Below are 16,058 nucleotides of genomic sequence, written 5' to 3' on the forward strand. Positions count from 1 at the left end.
AAAAGGAGAAAGAAACCACACTGCTTGCAGCCGGCTCCCCAGTGGGCTGGAGACACTCCTGCCTGGGGCCGTACCCACAGTCCAGAGCCATGCCAGGAAACCCAGTGTGACGGGGAGTGTATCCCATGGCACCACGCACATGCCACAATATCGGCAGTGGACAGCGGCCTTGGGTGCATACACAGGTAGTTGTCCTGCAGCTGGGAAGGCGGAGCTGTGTGAAAACGGGGGGGCGGGTTGAGACACCCCATTCAGCCATCTTTGCATCAGGCTGGGAGTGCCCCTGAAGGGCCCGGCGGCCTGGGGCTTCCCTTGAGGAATGGCGCACACTTGTGATGTAGCACAGCCTTCCCTCAGCAGAGGTCCTGGAAGATCACAGTTGAGAAGGGGGCCTGCTCGGAAATCCCAGAGACCCTACGTCAATGCCAGGGACTTGTGGATCAGCGACAGAGAAAATCTGGGGCAAAGCTGAAATGAAGACTTAGAATCTTGCAACAGCCTTGAATCTCCGGGAATACTTGGGAGGTTTGATTATTAGAGCTGCCCTGCCTCCCTAACCACCCAGATACACGCCCCACAAGTTGTATTTTTTACAACTTGAAAGAACCTGATCAAGCAAAGCAAATGCCAAGAGGCCAAAAACAACAGAAAATCTTAAAGCATATGATAAAACCAGATGATATGGAGAACCAAATCCCAAACACCCAAATCAAAATATCAGAAGAGACACAGTACTTGGCGCAATTAATCAAAGGGCTACAATCAAAGAATGAGAGCATGGCACAGGATATAAAGGACATGAAGAAGAACATGGCACAGGATATAAAGGACATAAAGAAGACCCTAGAAGAGCATAAAGAAGAAACTGCAAGAGTAAATTAAAAAATAGAAGCTCTATGGAAATAAAAGAAACTGTTGGCCAAATTAAAGAGACTCTGGATACTCATAATACAAGATTAGAGGAAGTTGAACAATGACTCAGCCTCCTCGAGGATCATGGAACAGAAAATGAAAGAACAAAAGAAAGAATGGAGAAAAAAATTGAAAAAATAGAAATGGATCTCAGGGATATGATAGATAAAATAAAACGTCCAAATATAAGACTCATTGGTGTCCCAGAAGGGGAAGAGAAAGGTAAAGGTCTAGAAAGAGTATTCAAAGAAATTGTTGGGGAAAACTTCCCAAACCTTCTAGACAATATAAATACACAAAACATAAATGCCCAGCGAACTCCAAATAGAATAAATCCAAATAAACCCACTCCAAGACATATTCTGATCAGACTGTCAAATACTGAAGAGAAGGAGCAAGTTCTGAAAGCAGCAAGAGAAAAGCAATTCACCACATACAAAGGAAACAACATAAGACTAAGTAGTGACTACTCAGCGGCCACCATGGAGGCGAGAAGGCAGTGGCATGACATATTTAAAATTCTGAGAGAGAAAAATTTTCAACCGAGAATACGTTATCCAGCAAAACTCTCCTTCAAATTTGAGGGAGAGCTTAAATTTTTCACAGACAAACAAATGCTGAGAGAGTTTGCCAATAAAAGACCTGCCCTACTTCAGATAATAAGGGGAGCCCTACTGACGGAGAAGCAAGGAAAGGAGAGAGAGAGAGAGAGAATTTTAATAGACATGTATGGAACCTTGCATCCCAGGTCACCGGGACACACATTTTTCTCCAGTGATCATGGATCTTCCTCCAGAGTGGACCATGTGCTGGGACATAAAACAAGCCTCAATAAATTAAAAACAAACAAACAAACAAAAAGAAAACAATTGATATATTCAAAGCACATTCTCCAACCACAATGGAATAAAAATAAACGTCAATAATTTTTGATTTGTAACTCCACTATTTACTTCCTACATGACATAAAATACACAAACTCTAATGACAAATCAGTGGTTTTGGACTCAATTGTAAAATATGTAATTTTTGACAAGAACTATATAAAGGTGGGGGAATGGAGGAGTATAGGTACATAGTTTATATGTCCTATTGAAGTTAAGTTGGTATCAAAGAAAAACAAGATTGTTATGGATTTAAGAGGTTAAATTTAAGCACCACAGTAAACACAAAGAAATTATCAGAGAATATGACCATAGAGATGAAAAGCAGAGTTTGGGTTACGAGAAGTGGGGGAAGGGACAATGGAGAGTTAAGAAATGAGTATAGGGTTGCTGTTTGAGGTGAAGGGAAATTTCTAGTAAAGGAAAGTGGGAAGGTTATCACAAGGTTACAACATTGTAAATGTGATTAATCCCACTAATGGAATGCGAGGGAGGGGATGGAATGGAAAGATTTAGGCTGTATATATGTTTCCACAATTGAAAAAAAAAAAAAAAAAAAAAGACAGTCTAAATAGATGACAATTGAATGCCAAGGATGATCCTGGATGGGATCTGAGGATGGAGGACAGGAGGCTCAAAGGGACACAGTTAAGACATAAGGAAAAAAGAGAAAAAAAAAAAAGGAAATAAAGAATGTAAGCTTTGTATCAGTGTTGAATTTCTTGAACTTCTTAGCTGTGCTTAATGGGATTGCATAAAAGAATGTTCTTGTTCATGGGAATTGTATATGTGAATCATAGTGTTTGTTCAAGGATGTGTGCAGCTTGCTCTCATATGTTCAGAAGACAGAGCAATAGATGATGGATGATAGGAAGGGAGGGAGGGAGGGAAAGAAAGAAATGGTGGTGTGACAGGATGTTAAAGTTGGTGGATCTGGGTATTGGGGGAGGGGGTCAGGGTATGCTGGAGTTCTGTGTATGGGGTTTGTATTGTTTTTGCAACTGTTCCTATAACTTTGAATTTATTTCAAAATAAAATTTAAAAAAAAAGAAATTGGTATTTAATCATTCCACAATATTTGAGAATCCAGATAATTGCAAAGTTATGCTCTCTGTTCTCTTCTTAATTTAATAAAGATAGACAATGCATTAGTCAGGATAAGCTGTGTTTTGCTGTCTAAAAATTTGAATCTTGAAATATGTTGCTTAATGTGCACCAGTTAATTTCCTGTTCACACAAAATCTTCTGAGAGTTTGGGGATCATGTAGGGCATTTGTTTTCCATGTAGATTCTCACTAGTTCAAGTTGCTCTCTGCTTTTGTAGTCCTGCTCCTTAAAGCAATTTTTCCAGGCTTGCCACAGTAGGGCAAAAGAAAGATGAACACTTTCACACTGATTCCTAAGTGCTGTAGCCTAAGTATGACACATTTAACATTTGTGAGCTTGCTACAGGTTCCTTTTAATAAAAGGGGGCTGAAAATATCATTGGAGTACAGGGGTATTCGGCGATCATGAACGGATTCATCATAAATGAGAAAATGATTTCTCTTTTGAAATAAAATGTTTATGAACAGTTGCATAGCAATATGCATGTGAAATATATTTTAATCATATATCTTATATATATCATGAGATAGAGGCACAGTTATGGAGTATTTGGCTTAATTCACTCCCACAAATGTAAAAGAGAAGTCATCAAGATTTTCGAGACATCTGCCCTAGCTTCATCTGGATCTCCATCTGGATATTTTTGAAATGTTTATGAACAGTTGCATAGTACTATGCATATGATTTATGTATATTTGTCATATATATATATATATAATGATATACAAAAACAGCTATGTTTTAATTTGGGTAAATTCAGCTCCTGCAAAGAAGTGAAATCACAAAGATTTTCAAGATACTTTACCTGGCTTAATCTGGATCTTCTTCTTTTATCTGGACTCTTTCGCTTATTATTCTTTACAACTGACTATGTCTCAAGAGTTCTGAAGTTGGTCTGCAATTTTCTGTTCAAATTTGAATGTGCAGCCTTTCTGCCTGGATTATTCAGATACCATAAACTCTCTCCTTTGAATTAGCTACTGTTTTTCCCTATTAGTTAAGGCTCAAATACATCCAAAATAGTCTATTTAGGGGGTGAATTGGTGTGGAGATATTTTTGACAGAAAAATGCTCCACGTGTATATGCTACATGTGAACATCCTGTGCAGTGTTTCGCTATTGCTGTACCTCTTGGCTTCAAGAAAGGAAAATAATTATTCTGGGCAAAGACCAAGTAACAGTGTAAATAGAGTTCCATGTGTTCTGAAACACAATAGCCTTTATTTTTTTATGAGTCCTATCTTAATCTACAAATCCATTCATTTCTAATTAATGCCTTTTTACCATGAAAATAATTCTATCCTGACTGAAGCAGTTAGGATTAAAATGATGATTCTTTAACATAATTCTTTGCTATTAAACTTTTAAATATATTTTATTCACTTGGGGTAATTGTTACATAAGCTATAGGTAGAGATTGCAGATAATTTTTCTATAGAATCAATGAAGCCAAGGATTCTTCAAAGACTGTACCAATTTGTGTCAATTAGCAATATGGCTTTGGTCAATAACTTGTACATGCAAGGAAGTTTCAAATTGGAAAAAAAAAAAAAACTATAGTCACCATTTAATTACACATCAGCATTTTATGAAAGAGGAAACATTAAGTTTCAAGATAATAAGGAAACTTAAATGCAACTGTTCTGTCTAGAAGATCTTTATATTTTGCTTTGGGCAAACTTGTCCTTAAAATATTAGTAGATTTTGTCTTATCTTGTCTGTTTATATGAATTGTTGTACAAGATCACTCTTGACTCCAGAGTTTCCTCATTGCATTTTTCACCTCTGCATTTCTGAGGGTGTAGATTAAAGGGTTTAACAGAGATGTTATCATAGTATAAAATAAAGCCACAGCTTTTTCCATGGGGAAGGTGGTCATGGGCCAAAGATGTATGAATACACAGGGTACAAAGAATAGCAGAACCACAGTAATATGGGAGGTGCAGGTGGCGAGAGCCTTCCGCTGTCCTTCAGTGCTCTGGGAGCTCAGGGAGCAAAGAATGAGGACACAGGATGTGATAAGAATCAAAAAACTGACCAGACATAGGAATCCACTGTTGGCAGCAACTAAAGGTCCAAGGATGTGTGTATCAGTGCAGGATAGCTCCAGCAGAGGATGAAGATCACAGAAGAAATCTGTGGGGCCACAGAAGGGCAATCACACAATAAAAAGTGTTTGAATCAGAGCATGAAGAAATCCCCCAGCCCAAGACACAGCCACCAAGAGGCCACACACTCTCCGGTTCATTGTGATCATATAGTGCAGTTTGATGATACTCTTATTGTTGGGCACTGCCTGGGTGAATATACTGATTATCCAGGACCCAGAAAATGACAGGGATTTTGGGACTCAGCAGGACATGGGAGGTCTCTGTAATCTTTCCCAATTCTGCAAAGGCCCAATAGCATGGTATAAGTTGCCTGTTAAACTGTGGGGAATGCTGGACTCCATCTGTGAACATCTTGGTCCAAGAACCTTGAAGTCTGTGAGTTACTGTTGCTCCATTCTATTGCCACAGAGACCAGTCAGTACGGGTCCTGGTGTCAGAAACGTATAGCCTGAATGGAGATACAGACTCTAAATATTCTAGCAGCAGGGCATCTAAAAAGGTCAATTTTACCTCTTGTAGGTCCAACTCCTCCTCTTTTACCCAGTGGGAGGTACCTGCTTTTCATGTCACCTGCTATTGGGGTTATAGGAGAATACTGAGATGAGGCATACACGATCCTTCTTGCCCAAGTCCTCAGGGAATAACCCATTTATATGAGCAGTTGGCAGAGGATGCAATCAACAATGAATTTGCCTCAACACCCAATGAGGTCCCTCTTTCCCAGCATTGGCATCTTGAGGAGCCAACAAAGTTTCCCACCAGCTCAGCATTGGTTCACTGATGCATCAGCCAAGCTAAAACCATATAGTGTCTTTGGGCAGCAGTCACTGTTTCCCTTGGCTTGGGCATATTATATACCCCATCTGGAACTGGAGAAAATGCCTTTTGGGCTGAAATATGAGTGGTCCTCTTAGACCTGAATCATGCACCTGTTATTAACTCATGTGCTGTTGTCATTGGCTGAGCAGTCTTGTCAGGTTTTTGAAGGGCATGTGATTGTAAAAGCAAAGCTTCTCCAGTATTAGGAAGGGAGTTTTAGAAATACTTGACAGTGTGGAGAGGAACCATCTTTGTAACCCATTTTGGTGCACATGTCTAGGTGGTGTATAAGATGAACATCTTTAGAATGATTTAGCTAATAAAGGATGCACTGAACTGCTTTTCACCCTCAATGAGGCTGCAGATCCTCCTGGAGGGGCAGAGTATGAGCCTTGCTTTGAGGATAAGGACATGAACCTACCATTGATGACACCCATGAAATAGCTGAATTTTCCATGGTTGCTTCCACTTTGGAGTGGATCCACCCACATATCTGGACATGGAAATTGCAACACCCTGAAATTATGGGCTCAAGAACCTCTCTCATTAAGAGAGGCCAATCTGCCATTTACCAATGTGAGAAACTTCAATTAAAAGACAGAGTCTGAACATGTCATTTAAGAGCTATCTCCAGAAGGGCTGCACTGGGCTGCTCATGGCAAGAGACTATATCAATCCTCTCTCTCCATTCCATGGCATATCCTACTCATTGGTCACAGTAGACACCTACTCAGCTTATGTTCTTGCCTTTCTACTTCTCATGCTGGCACAATATATATATGGGATACCTTGTAAAAGTGTCTCTGCCATCAATTGGGTATGTAAATGACATCTCCTCTGAACAAAGATACCATGTTCTTGTTCAATCCACTCTAAAATAGCCTATATTCACAGAGTTAGATTGACCTTCCACATCAAACAGCATTCACGGGAGGCAGGCATTTTGAAAAACTAATGGTCACCTAAAAAAGGAGCTTTGGCATGTATTCCTGACAACTTTCTTACTGGATTGTCTGTCCACCCTACTCATGCTTTCAAGAAGCCAAACTCAGCAGTTACCTAAGAGTGAAATATGGCCTTATCTTCCTTCCAAGCACAGGGATGGGACAAGGGTAGGGGTGGAGCCAAGTTTTTCTGCACATATATCCATCAAGGTGAGGACTGTCCCTGAAAAGGGATCTGAGGACACACCACATGGGACTCTCCTTTTCAGCCCCTGTATGGGGATCATCCCACTTTTTACACTATTACCCCTCAGTGCAAGTCTCAAATGCTGGGAGTTTAGGAGAGTCAGGCAGATGGGTGGGATGACAGGAGCATGCTTAGAAGTCCTTCACACACTTGGGGTAACAATCCAGTGGGCTGGAATCATGGGGCCTAATGCACATGGATCATTATTGCCCTGGCTGGGAGTAAATGCCATTGAACACATGATAGACAATCTGTCAGCCACCTTGATTGACATTGCTGATTTCACAGCATAAGACCTTCAGGTACACCAACAATCATCAGACACTAACCAATATCATGCCCAATAATCACATTGCCTTTAACTTTGTCTTAGCCCATCATGGAGGCATATGTGCCATTGTTAACACCTCCTACTCTATGTGTGTTAACAGCCAGGAGAGGTGGAACCAGAGGTAACTAAAATCCAAAGGCAAGGCCACTGATTACAATATGTACAAGAACATTCTATGTGGAACTTTTTCAGCTTCACTGTTGGGAGTGGGGAACATGCACCCATTACTCCAGACAGACTTGATCACTTTACTTGGAGTAGGTAAAACCCTCGTAATGTGCTGCTACCATTGATACTTTTCTCTCAGTATTTTATTGAGCCATCAGCTCTTAGGATCTTCTTGTGTTCACCTTCATTGTACCTGGTACAGGTGGGTTATGTTGTGGAAGCTAATGCAAAGGAGTTGGTTAGCCTGGTTGAAAGGCCTAGGGATCTACTGCTATGAAAGTCAGAGACTCACCTAGTGGCCTTCTCCAATCCTTTGCCTACTCCCCATCATTTCTATGTTGTGCAGATGTCTCTATATGTTTCCTTTCCACAGCCAGGGGAGAAGGTAGGTCTAAAGGAGAAGTCTTGCCAAACCTTCAACCAGAAGCCCAGGTACAAATCACCCAAGTTGCTTGCTATGGCAGCCACTCTGCAGAAATTTGCTTCATACATGTTTATTGTGCAGATGCAGGGATCCCTCCTGATGGGGTGTAAGAATACTTAATTCTTGAGGAGCATGGGCTTCACTCATCTCAATTGCAAAGCCAGATATGCAGGGCAGTCATCCACAGACCCTGATCTGAGCTTTTGGCCTCCCTGGAGGACTGGCTATGATGGGATCTCTTCCCCTGCTCTTTTGGACCATTTGTGCTGTGTAGCTAATAAACTGGTAATTTGCTGAAAGTTTCTGTTGTGCATGAGCCTATGTTCCCTGGAGGTCCCGTATAGCAACTCTTTCCACAAACATCAATTGACTTCTTTTCAAGTTCACTGATTGTTTCTTCTGCCTGTTCAAAGCTTCTGGTAAACCACTCTAGAGAATTCTTCATGTCAGTATTGTACTTTCCCCTCCAGAATTTGTAATTGGTTCATTTTTGAAATTTTTACTCTTTATTGTTACTCCTTATTTTGGTGAGACATCATTCCTTTGGTTTCCTTTGTTTCTTTGTCCATGGTTTCCTTTTGATCTTTGAACATATTCAATCATTAAATTAATGTCTTTCTTGTTTTTCCAATGTACCTGTGCCCTCATGGGGAGTTTCTATTAACTCCTTTATACCTGTGAATGAGCTATACTGTCTTTTCTCATTTGATGTCTCATTCTCTCTCTCTCTCTTTTATTATTTTTTTTTGGAAGACTGGACATTTTATTATTATAGTATTCTATCTCTGGAAATCATGAGCTAACACATGTTAAGTACTTATGATAATGGCTGTCATATAGCAAGCATAATACGATTTCATTTTAAAAGGAAAAAATATCATTTGAGGCAGTTACAACATTCATATGTGTCTGATTTTGGCTGATTTATCTTCCAGATAGAGAAGGAGCCTTATTCCTTCCAGGGCCTCTGTGGGTCTTGTCCTAGTCCCTGTCTCCTTAGGTGAATAAGGTCCCTTCTAGTTTAATCAATCCATTGTCATGTAAATTTTCTCCTGAACTCCATGCAAAGGTATTGTTCATCTTGGGGGCACTTTTCAGACATTCAGATGTTGGAGAGAACTCAACTTCAGAAATTGGCTCTGGTGTCAAAGAACTCCAGCTCAGTAGTTTATGCATGCACTTCAAATACTCTCTGGCTTATTTTAATCTTGGTTCCTATGTACAATGAGATGGTGGTACCTATTTCATAGGATTATTTTAAGCATTATATAAGCTAATATGTACAGGTATCCAGTAAAGTTCGTGGTACTCAGTATGTGTTTAATAAGTGTTTTGTCTTTGTTACCACCCTCATTTCTTCATCAGTGTCCCTTTCCTGACTGACTTTTAAAAAAATCTATGATTTGTATTTATAATTGAACTGTATGTAGATACTATATTAAGAGGCCATTAGGTACAATGTTGGGAAGAACTGGCTTGAGGGTAAGAAGTGGCTTGGGTGAGCCATCTGCTGGTAGGTCAGGGAAAGTGCATTCCACCAAGCTATAGCTCTGTCAAATTATAGACTAATGCTCAAAGAACTCTATTAAGATAAGCAAATGCCAAGAGGAAAGTATAAACATATGAAGTTACCCAAAGATATAAATAACACAAACATCCAAATTAAAAAACCAGAGGAGACACAGAACCTGGAGCAATTAATCAAAGAAGTACTCAAAAACATCAATATCATGGCTCAGGATATAAAGGACATGCAGAAGATCTAGAAGTGCATAAAGAAGAATTTGCAAGAGTAATTAAAAAAAAACAGTGGATCTTATGGAAACAAAAGATATTGTTGATCAAATTAAAAGATTCTTGAGTCACAAAACACCAAATATGAAGAAGTAGAGGAATGAATTAGTGAACTTAAAGATAGTGTGATGGAAAGTGAAAGCAAAAAGGAATGAATGGTGAAAAAAAGTTGAAATGTATCTCAGGAAAATGATGGTCAGCATGAAGTGAACAAACATAAGAATCATTGGTGTTCCAGAAGGGGAAGAGAAGGGTAAAAACTAGGAAGAGTATTCGAAGTAATTGTTGGGGAAAACTTCACAACCCTGCTAAACAACATAGATATGGAAATCAAAGATGAGCAATGAACTCCAAATAGAATAAATCCAAATAAACCCACTCCGAGACATATTCTGATCAGATTGTCAAATGCTGAAGAGAAGGAGAATGTTCTGAAAGCAGCAAGAGAGAAGTGATTCATCACATACAAGGGAAACAACATCAGACTAAGTTATGACTACTCAGTGGGCACCATGGAGGTGAGAAGGCAGTGGTATAACATATGCAAAATTCTGAAAGTGAAAAATTGCCAGCCAAGAAGTCTTTATCCAGAAAAGCTCTCCTTCAAAATTGAGGGAGAGCTTAAAATTTTCACAGAAAAACAAATGCTGAGAGAATTTTCTAACAAGAGACCTGCTCTACAAGAAATACTAAAGGGAACTCTACCAACTGAGAAAAGAAAGGACAGAGAGATCTGGAAAAGGGCATTGAACTGAACAGTTTTAGTAAGAGTACCTTAAAGGAAATAAATAAAGAGAGGGAGAAATATATATCTGACAAATAAAAACCAAAGAGTAAAATGGCTGATTCAAGAACTGCCTTCATGGTAATAACATTGAATATTAGTGGATTAAATTCCCCAATTTAAGAAACAGATTGGCAGAATGGATTAAAAAATATGAACCATCAATGTATTGCCTACAACAGACTCAGACCAAGCAATGCAAAGAAATTGAAAGTGAAAGGACAGAAAAAACTACTCAATGCAAGCTACAACCAAAAGAAAGCAGGGGCAGCAATATTAATTTCAGATGAAATAGATTTTAAATGCAAGGATGTTATAAGAGACAAAGAAGGACACAATATACTAATAAAAGGGACAATTCACCAAAAAGAAATAACAGCCATAAATATTCATGCACCCAATCAATGTTCTCCAAAGTAAATGAGACAAACATTGGCAAAACTGAAGGAAGCAATAGATGTTTCCACAATAATTGTGGGAGCTTTCAAAGCATCACTGTCTCCCATATACAGATCAACCAGACAGAGGACCAATAAGGAAATTGAGAACCTAAACAATGTGATAAATGAATTAGACTTAACAGACATATATAAAGCATTGCATCCCAAATCACCAGGGTATACATTCTTCTCTAATGCTCATGGAATTTTCTCCAGGATAGATCATATGTTGAGGCACAACAAGCCTCAATAAATTTAAAAAGATAAAAAGTATTCAAAGCACATTCTCTGAAAACAGTGGAGTACAACTAGAAGTCAATAACCATTAAATATCTAGAACATTCATAAATATATGGAGGTTAACCAACAGACTTCTAAACAATAAGTGGGTCAAAGAAGAAATTTCAAGAGAAATTGCTAAATACCTAGAGAAGAATGAAAATGAGAACACAATATATCAAAACTTATGGGATGCAGCAAAGGTGGTATTGAGACAGAAATTTACAGCTCTAAATGCATACATTAAAAAGAAAGAGCTAAAATCAAAGAACTAATGGAACAACTGAAGAAGCTAGTAAATGAACAGCAAACTGATACTAAAGCAAGTAGAAGAAAAGAAATAACAAGGATTAAGGCAGAAATAAATGATATGGAGAACAAACAAGCAATAGAGAGAATAAATAAAACCAAAAGTTGGTTCTCGGAAAAGATCAACAAGATTGACAAGCCCTTAGCTAGACTGACAAAATCAAAAAGAGAAAAGAACAGAATAAACAAAATCATAATGAGAAGGGGGACCTTACTGGGTATCCCAAAGAAATTTAATAATCATAAGAGGATACTATGAACAAGTGTATGCCAACAAACTAGACAATTTAGAAGAAGTGGATATCTTCCTGGAAACACATAAACAACCTAGACTGACCAAAGAAGAAATAGAAGACCTCAAAAAATGAATCAAAAGCAAAGAGATCCAATCTGTTATCATAAAGCTTCATATAAATAAAAGTCCAAGGCCAGATGGTTTTGTAGAAGCCTACCAAACTTTCCAAAAAGAACTGATACCAATCCTACTTCAAAAAATTGAAGAAAATGGAACACTACCAAACTATTTTTATAAAGCCAACATCACTCTAATACCAAAACCAGGTAAAGATGCTACAAGAAACGAAAACTACAGGCCAATCTCCCTAATGAATATAGATGCAAAAATTCTCAACAAAATACTTGCAAATAAAATCCAAAGACACATTAAAAAAAGTATATGCCATGACAAGTAGGGCTCATTCCAGGCATGCAAGGATGGTTCAACATAAGAAAATCAATCAATGTAAGACCACACATTAACAAATCAAAAGGGAAAAAACCAAATGATCTTCTCAATAGATGCTGAAAAAGCATTCAACAAAATTGAGATTCCTTTTTTGATAAAAACACTACAAAAGGTATGAATTGAAGGAAACATCCTCAATATGATAAAGGATATATATGAGAAACCACAGCCAGCATAATCCTCAATGGTGAGAAACTGAAAGCCTTCTCTCTAAGATTGGAAAGGAAACGAGGATGCTATTGTTCCACATTGTGTTAGAAGTTCTAGGCAAAGCAATCTGAAGACAAAGAAATAAAAGGCATCCAAATTGGAAAGCTGTCACTATTTATAGATGTTATTATCTTGTATTTGGAAACCCCCAGAAATCAATGACACATCTACTTGAGCTAATAAACAAATTTAGCAAAGTGGCAGGATAAAGATTAATGCACATAAGTCAGTAATGTTCCTATACACTAGAAATGACCTAACTGAAGAGTCACTCAAGTAAAAGATCCCATTCTGAAGAGCAATAAAAAAAAAAAATCAAATACTTAGGAATAAACTTATCCAAGTATGTAAAAGACCTCTACACAGAAAATTACATAACTTTACTAAAAGAAATAGAAGGGGATCTAAGAGATGGAAAAATATTCTGTGTTCATGGATAAGAAGGCTGAACATTGTTAAGATGTCAATCATACCCAAACTGATCTACAGATTCAATGCAATTCCAATCAAAATTCCAACAACCTGTTTTGCAGAATTGGAAAATCTAGTTATCAAACTTATTTGGAAGGGAAAGATGCCTCGAATTGCTAAGAACATTCTAAAAAAGAAAACAGAAGTGGAAGGACATACACTTCCTAACTTCGAAGATTACTATAAAGCCACGGTAGTCAAAACAGCATGGCATTGGCACAAAGTTGGATGTATTGATCAATGGAATAGAATTGAGAATTTGGAAATAGACCCCCAGATCTACAGTAAACTGACTTTTGATAAGGTTCCCAAATCCACTGAACTGGAACAGAGCAGTCTCTTCAAAAAATGGGCCTGGGAGAACTGGATATCCATATCCAAAAGAATGAAAAAGGACCCCTACCTCATACCCTACACAAAAACTAACTCAAAGTGGATTAAAGACCTCAATATAAGAGACGTTACCATAAAACTCCTAGAAGATAATGTAGGGAAACATTTTCAAGACCTAGTATTAGGAGGTTGCTTCTTAGACCTTACACCCAAAGCACAAGCAATGAAAGAAAAAATAGATAAATGGAAATGCCTCAAATGTAAAAGCCTCTGTACCTCAAACAAATGTGTTAAAAAGGTAAAGAGGCAGCCAACTCAATGGAAAAAAAATTTGGAAACCATATATCTGATTAGAAACTGATATCTTGCACACATAAAGAAATCCTACAACTCAATGACAATGGTACAAACAGCCCAATTATAAAATGGGGAAGAGATATGAAAAGGCATTTCTCTGAAGAGGAAGTACCAATGGCTAAAAAAACACATGGAAAAATGTTCGTCTTCACTAGCTATTAGGCAGATGCAAATCAAGACCACAATGAGATATCATCGCACACCAATGAGAATGGCTGCCAATAAACAAACAGGAAACTACAAATGCTGCAGAGGATGTGGAGAAATTGGAACTCATTCATTGCTGGTGGGACTGTATAATGGTACAGCCACTCTGAAGGACAGTTTTGTGGTTCCTCAGAAAACTAGATATCAGGTTACCCTATAATCCAGCAATTTCACTTCCCAGTATATACCTGAAAGATCTGAAAGGAGTGACATCAATAGACATTTGCACACCAATGTTCATAGCAACATAATTCACAATTGCCAAGAGATAGAAACAATCTAAATGTCCTTCAACTGATGAGTGGATAAGCAAAATGTGGTATACATACATGATGGATTACTATGTAGTAGTAAAAAGGAATGAGGTCTTGAAACATATGACGATTGGATGAAACTTGAAGACATAATGTGGAGTGAAATAAGCCAGACACAAGAGGAGAGATATTGTATGTTACCACTAATGTGAACTTGGTGAAAAATGTAAAACAAGTATCTTATAATGTAGAATATAGGGGACCTAGAGATAATTAGAACCTAGTGAAGGGGAAGCAATAATCCAATATGTACGGATGTGATAATCAGGGTGATCTTAATGATATGGGAATGGTCAGGCTTGACTATGATTCATTAATGGGATTATATGTATCAGTGATGCATTGAAGGTGAACATGTTCACAAATGGTGTTTAAAGTCAAGTAACCCACAGAGGAGCACCACAAAACTAAGTTTTAGCATGATCTAATTATGACTTATGACACTGCTGCAGAGGGTTAACAACAGAGTGGTATGGAAAAACTATCCATTATGTATTAAAAACTATATTTAATAGGAATATCTAATCAACTCTACACTAATACTAGGGATGTCTAATTAGCACCTGATAAGAGTTCTGGGATATATTATGTTATGATAATTGTTCAAAGTTGAGAGTGATGATGACTATACAACTAAGTGAAGATGCAATATGCATTAATTGGGATACAATATATATTAATCAAGTTAGGAAACCACTACTTAATAAATCAAGCCCTTGACTTGAGACTAGCTCTTGTGAAATTTAGGGTTGTAAATAGGAGGCTAAGCCCTCCTATGAATATGCTTAAGAGGGGTCTCCAGGCAACCTCTTCCTTGCTCAGATCTGGCTTTTCTTTTTCTAAGCTCAACTCAGAAAATAAATCCATTAACCACCCTCATCCCCACAAGGGTCATGTCTCCCAGGGAAATGAATCTCTCTGGTTATGTGGGGCATGATTCCCAGGAATGAGCCTGGCCATGGCAGTGAGGGATTGAAAATGCTTACTTGACCAAAGGGGTGAAAAATGAAAGGTAAAAAGCTAAGGTTACAGTGGCTGAGAGATCCCAAATAGTGTTGAGATGCTATCCTGGAGGTTTTTCTTATGTAAGCTCTAGCTAGATATCCCAATTGGCCAAAGCATGCCATGCCCTTACCAAAAGTAGTCCTCAAATACCTAGGTCCCTACCTGATATTCTATAAAGATGCACTCACTAAGTTTTATCTTTCAGAAACTTAAATCCACCAGTGTTCCTATACCAGACAAGTCCTAAAACCCAGAGGCAACAGCCTCTTTAAGATCAACTACCAAATGTGGCCCCCTTCCCCATAGTGTTGACACCCCCCATTGTAATAAACAAACAAGATAAGATTGAACAAAGGTCTATGAATACTGAAACTTTATGTAATTTTATATCTATACGTGTGTGTGTGTGTGTGTGTGTGTGTGTGTGTACACACACATCCTTATGGATGCAGGGGTGTTGGAAAGACTGGGAGGAGGTAAATGACATGGTGGAACTGTAGTCTATAGCATCCTTTGGGATTTGCTCTATAGCTGCACTTTTAATTGTGCCTTGAAGGTCTTCACCTTTCTGTATATACCTTATATTGCATAACAAGGAAACAACTGAAAACTGTGGAACTGTAATCCATAACAATTTTTGAAATTACCTATATGACTGCTTGCTGAGCTGTGCATCAAGAGATGACACCTTCTGTATGTATGTTATGCTTTACAATAATGGAAATGGCTGAAGTTGTGGAACTGTGACCCATGACATTCTTTGAGATTTGCTCTCTAACTACTTGTGAAATCATATATTGAAATTTATCACTTTTACTTATATGTGTTAAACTTCACAATAAAAAAATGAGAAAAAATCTGTG

Source organism: Choloepus didactylus, chromosome 6 (genome assembly GCF_015220235.1).
Source record: "Choloepus didactylus isolate mChoDid1 chromosome 6, mChoDid1.pri, whole genome shotgun sequence".
In the NCBI taxonomy this organism is placed as follows: Eukaryota; Metazoa; Chordata; class Mammalia; order Pilosa; family Megalonychidae; genus Choloepus; species Choloepus didactylus.